The sequence below is a fragment of the Rhinolophus sinicus genome, chromosome 18 (genome assembly GCF_057876585.1).
Source record: "Rhinolophus sinicus isolate RSI-liver-muscle chromosome 18, RSI-T2T, whole genome shotgun sequence".
NCBI lineage: Eukaryota > Metazoa > Chordata > Mammalia > Chiroptera > Rhinolophidae > Rhinolophus > Rhinolophus sinicus.
Window position 1 is genome coordinate 30,635,932 of NC_142518.1, and position 6,000 is coordinate 30,641,931.

At 59.9% G+C, this 6,000-nt stretch overlaps 1 protein-coding gene across 1 annotated transcript in view; it reads right to left on the reverse strand.

Annotated features, from left to right (window-relative positions):
• The window catches only part of BCOR (BCL6 corepressor), a 113,631-nt gene extending 107,839 nt beyond the window's left edge, over positions 1–5,792 (reverse strand). Inside the window, exon 1 of the mRNA XM_019747884.3 lies at positions 5,657–5,792. The gene's annotated coding sequence lies outside the window, so the exon portion shown is untranslated. The remainder of the gene's footprint in view (positions 1–5,656) is intronic.
• Between the last annotated feature and the right edge of the window lie 208 nt (positions 5,793–6,000).

Sequence of the window (6,000 nt, forward strand, 5' to 3'; positions counted from 1 at the left end):
TACAACCGTCTGTTTACTCACTTCCCTCCAGCGGGTCAATTCCGACTCCAGGCCCGGGAGGACAATTTTAAAGTGTTTCTGCAGACAGACCCTCTGGCCGCGCCGGAAGTGTTTTATGGACCTGTGAGCCGAGTTAATCCCAGGAGGGGCGGCAGGATTAGTCCCTGGTGCGGGTGGGGGATTCCCGTGTTAAGGTTTAATCCCTTTAAGAGATGGGGGTCGGGTGGCTTCGGCAATATGTGCCCCCTCTCTATTAAGCTCCCAGATTTAAGCCGAAGTAGATGGAAACTGAGGCATGTGGCCCTGGACCCCCAAAGCCTCGATCCTCCGCGTGTAGGGGGACGGAGGACGACGCGCCCCGCGTGGACGCACCCGGGGAGATCAGTATGGACATGGAGTTCGAGTGGAGAGCGCAGTTGTGTGTTTTTTCCCCAGGTTTTATTCTTCCAGCCCTGTAGAAAGGAGGAGCGCCGCAACCCGGGGAGGGAGCCGGAAAGAAACACTTAATCACCGGCGTCTCGCTGCTCGTCACGCGAAGATGGCAGCGGCTCCCCTGGGTTTCAAGGTTCCGGGAAAGGCGTGTGTTCTGCCTGGAGGCGCGCGGGCTGCTGCGCTCGCTCCCTCCCTCCTTCCCTCGGCTGGGCGGCCCGCCCGGCTCACCGAGCCCCTCTCAACGCCCACAACTGCAGTTAGGCCCGCCGGCTGCCCCTCTGCGGGCCCCGGCGGTGGCAAGGGCAGCGGATTCCTTGGATCTTCGAGAGCTAAAAGTAAAGGCTCGGCGAAATGGGGAGCTGATCGTCCAGCGCCATCTCGGATCACGAACCCCCACTCCCCCATACACCCACACTCGATCCGGGCACACAGGGTGACAAGCTGCGGCCAATACAAAACCTGCCGGCTTAACTCCAGCTAGACGTGGCCAGAAGGCTGAGCCAGCCTTCGCGGGAGAAGGGGTTTATCGCCACCCCATCCACTCGCAGGCCCCACTGCCTGGACCTCCCCTTTGACCCCAAGGTCATCAGGGCCATCAGGAAACAGAGCCCAGGTCCCCGCCAGCCGCGGCCACTTCCCAGAGTGGGGGTGGGATCCTCAGGCCTCGCTGCACGCCTCAAGGATGCCGGCTTGCGCAGGAATGCTGGGGAGCAGGGCAGCCCGGCCCATCCACCCCGACTCTACCCTCGAGCGGCGCACAACCGCCACGGGTTTCCGAAGTGCCAGAGCGGGGAGGAGGAAGGGAAGGCGGAGGCCCAGAGGCCGGCTGAGCGCTGGGAACAAGGGTGGGGGGAGGGAAAGAGGATGTGTGTGTGTGCGCGCGCGTGCCCCCGGAAAGGGAGACAAGTATTTAGGGGAGGCAGGGTAATTGGGAGCAACCCGTGAGCAGCCGCCCCAACCGGAGCTGACTGGCCTCTCCTGGGCCCTGAGGCTCCGTGCTCAGGGCTTGCGGCTCCAGCGGAGGGAAGCCCGCAGCTGCGGAAGGCGCTACCAGGCGTCTGGCCAGATCCGCGGGAGGAGCCCGGGGGGTGCGTCCGGCGCCGGGGGACCGGTGTGAACCAGCCGCCCCTGCAGGCGGCCGTTTAGATCCGCCTCCCGGGACCACTGACACTCGGCGATAAGGAGTTCCTCGGCAATCGCTGTCCCCAGTCTCCAGTCACCTCCGGCGGACATGACCGCCGGATGCTATGCGGCGAGGTGGGGCAAGGGGCCTCTGCACTGCCTTCCCTGACCCCTTCTCCGCCGCGGAGCCACAACAACGTGCTTCTGTACGACGCTCCGGAAATTTCCTTTGCAAAATAAGAGCCAAATGTTGGGCCTTTTCGTCTTTTCCTATGTTTAACTTTGGAAGGTGGGGGTCCAGACAGTCCTCTCCCAACACCCCCAAACAGCTAGCCTTCACTACACAACACTGGAGCGGCAACACAACCCTACTTCTCTCCTTGGTGCAATCCCTGCCCTATCCCAAGCTATGCAACTTTGGGCTAGCTGCTTAACAGCTCTGGGCCTCAATGTCTTCATCAGTAAAACGAGGCCCATAATAGCGTCTAATTCAGGGTTGTTTTGAAGATAATGAGTTAATACATAAAGTGCCTAGAACTTTGCCTTGCATACAGTGCTACAATGTGTTTGTTGTTAGGATCTGGTACTCTCACCTTTGCGTGCACAGAGGATAAAAAAAAACATCTGTCTAGGTTTATGCTCTTAGGCCAGTAGAGTCAGGGGTTTAAGCAGGGGGGAAGGGCACTATCACCCACAAGAAATGTTAAAGCAAAATGGGCTCACACTCTCTGCTAGCCTTTCCCTAAAAGGCCTGCGCAGGTGGTGGTGTAGAAGGGAATGTATGCTTTAATGGCGCTCATTTAGACTGGATTAATGGGAAGCTCCTGCCAGGGCTCAGGCACCATTACCCATCCTCTCCCTGAGGCCTTGGGTGAACAGCACTGGTGTAGAGGACCTCTACTTGACTCTCCCAGGCCAAGCTTTTTGATGGCTCGAGGCCATCTATAAATCAGTTCTTGGAGGCACTGAGCAAAAGCCACATCCTCTGGGGGGTACACTATAGCCAGAGTTTAACACTGGTCTGGGGCCGGCATGTGGCAGGCCTAGTGTCTGGGCTGTTGGTGGGCCTCATTTTAGGGACACAAAAATGCACCATTACTTATGTAAATAGAATACATCAGATTTCTAATGTCAAAAAGCTTCCCATTTCCTTTGAAATGGGCTCCCCTGTGCAATGGGGAGGAGTCTGAGCAAAGAAGGGCCTAAGGAAGCCTGGGCGCCACTCACTCCGGGCCTGGCCTTCCCACCTCACTCATAATTCATTAGGTGGGATAGCCTTTTCCTTTTCAAAGACAACGCAAATGGCCTTTTCCTAACGTCCCTGTCGGAGTTCGCCCAATCATTGAAATGTGCTGGCGGAGCGCTCTCGCTCCCTTGATCCTTATCGGAACTGTGCGTGCCAGGCTGCCAGCCTCGCGAAAAGGTTTGCTCCTGAAGCCTCAGGGTCACCTCCGGGGCTTCCCCTTCACAGCCTCTGGCCCCTAAGCTGCTGCCGGTCAGCCTCCGGAACAAACCCGCTGCTCTAAGAACTCCAGTTCTCGAGCGCCACCCGGAGAATTTACATTTCCTTTATTTAAGGGCCGCGTGGTGCGCGCCAGCGAGAGTCGGAGGGCGGCCGCAGCACACGTGGGGGGTGGGGAGGAAGGCTTTCTGCACCCAGCAGCACGTATGCAGGAAAAGAAAAAGCCAAGAGAAAAACGCGGGCTACAAAAACTGATACCCAGCACCATCTACTACTAAGTACAAACAACCCCAGGATGAGTTTGCAAGAAGTAAGCAACCCCCGAAATATAACTAAAATAAATCCTCTTTTTAAATTATGTTAAAAGACCTCGAAGGTGGAGTGCAAAGAGGACCGCGTCTTCTTAAGACACGTGGGCGGTGCCAAGATGCATCGCGCTCAGACCGGCATCTCAGGCACACACGTTGAATATCAGGCAGAGGGCAAGGTCCTCATCTACCTATTCACCAGTTCTCGCAGTATTCGTAATTGACTCAACGTGTACTTGACTTAAAAAAAAAAAAAAAAAAAAAGATTGATCTTGCTTGAAAGATAGACAACCCGTATTTAGATGGGCAGCTGTCTGACCACATTTGTCTGGTCTCTCTAAGAATCCAGGTTTTCTAGCCTGGGAAGGGGCAGGCGGCCCTTGTGGCTCCTCCTTCGGTTTCCTGGCGAGGCGCCCATCCTCCCCAAGCACCGGGAACGAAGGAGGCTGCATTTAATAGTCGCGGGGAGCCTGCCCTGACCTATACTGTCATTTTTTCCATCGGTCAGAATCGGGCTGCGGGGGGGCGGGGGTTCTCCTCCGAGGGACTCTGCACGGATCATTGGGTTTTCCCCGGCGAACTTAACACGGAGGCACAAGGGGCAGATGGAAACCAGGCCTCGGCTGGCCCGGCCCGCGTAAGCGCCGCGTTCGGCAGCTCGACGTAAAGCCAGGGCTGGATTTTCGCAGCCCGGGCCCGGCGCCCTGTCCGCGCCGGCGCGATCGTCTCTGCACCGGCAGAGCAAACGTGCTCGCCTAATTCCGCCCTGGAGACAGCAGCTGTATGGCTGGGTGGGGGGTGGAACACCACAACTTTTCCAACTGAAAGTGTACGAGCACAGGAGAGGTGAAGGCCCACCCGGATTCTGTGCACGTACCGACACAGCATCTAATCAGTGTCACTGCCAGGAATACGCTTCCGCGGCGGGCGACACCCCCGCCCCCGCCAACCTGCAGGAGGGAGGGGGGATGTAAATGGAGTCTGGCGTCGTCGCAGAGTCTGCACAGCTCCCAGTGCCGCGACTCCGAGACAACGTCGCAGCGGGCCAAGCGCTACCACTCGGGTCGCGAACACTCTGGAAGCCCGTGCTCCTCTCCTGCGCCAGGGTCGCGCGCGTGAAAAGGAACTAGCACCACTCCCCGTTCCGACGCCATTCCCCTGCCCCCACCTCCGGAAGAGCTGCCCTTCTCCGACGGGGGGGGCGGGGCCGAAGGAAACTGCAAGACAACTGTTCTGCGCCTTCCCCGCGTGGCACGGAAGAGGAACGTTGGTGGATTTGCCGTCCGAAGCCTGGCCACACCCCCCCCCCACTCTTCCAGGCCTCGGAACTGAATCTCGTGGGCTATGGAAGGGGGGGACACCAAAGTCACGCCTCCTCAAGGGCTCAGGCGTGGTGGCTAAGTTTGTGTCCTTTCCCTCCCACGATGGAGTAGAAGTGCTCCACTTTAGGGAAGCGTTAGATCCTCACCCCCGGCCACAAGGCCACTCCTGTCTTCTACGTGGGAGCAACGGTTTCTGTACAGTATCCTCTCCCACTCTGCAGCCCCCGCACGGCCCCACAACCCCGGGGAGACCCCAGAGGTGGCCCGCGCCTTCCCTCGATTCCGGGGGAGGCGTGCGTGTCGTGTGCATGCACCACGGCTCCCGCCCGCAGCCTCCACGGAGTCACTTTGGCAGCCCTCCCTGGCCTCGGCCGATCCCCACCCGAAGTCGCCATACGGGATGCAGCCTCCCCCAAGCGTAAAGGGGCTCCCGTGGGACGTTGGCAGAGGGATGGCGGTTCCGGTCGTTCCGGGATTTGCGTTTAAGACGAAAACAAGGCCGGCGACTACAAGAGCGGCGCCTTCATTCTTGGGGTTCAGACGCCCGCGCAGTCTGCGGGTCGGCCCCGCTATCGCCACTCTGGCCTGGGAGGCCCACTTCCGTATCCCCACGCCACCCACCAGCAATTCCTCGTCCCGCCAGTGTCGCACCACGCGGAGCGCCGAGCTTTCTGGCTTCTACCCCAGCCCCTCCATAAGCGCGCCTCCCTCGTCCCAGGTTCGGGGCGCCGCTCGCTTTCAGCACCCCCAGTACGCCGGTTCCACCCTCGGCTGCGAAAGCCACCGCCTCGCGCCACCCCCGCCCGGTCCAGCCCTTGTCCCAGCCCCGCTCCCCCGCCAGCTGTGCCGCCGCCACCGCCGCACGTGACCCGCCCCCGTCGCGGCTTCCGCTGAGCTGCCTGTTCCGGAGCACAAACAATTTCTGCTCTGGCGCGGGGTCTCTCGGGCCCTGGCGTCCTCTCCTCCCTGCCCCCCCTTCCGGGTACGAGAACTCAAAACAACTCCCTGACCTTCGGGCCGACCAGCTCCGGCTTCCACCGACTCCGGCATTCCGTTCAAACCCGGCAGCGGCAGCTTCTAAGATTTCACTCCACGCTGGGCTGGGGGGAGGGGTGCTTTCTCCGGGGGGGGGTGTTTCAGATCGAAAGAGTCGCTTCACAGTCCTTCCTCTCCTTCGAAGTGAGTTTTTAGACTACCCGGAGGTCATGGGGAAACTCTGGCAGCAGCGCGCAAAGACCCCCCCTACACCCTCAACGCGCGCGCGCGCGCGCGCGCCGCCTTGACTAGTGTTTGACCGATTTCCAGGGTCACAGCGCCAGGGGGCCTGGCCAGTTTCGTAAATACCACCAAGCGG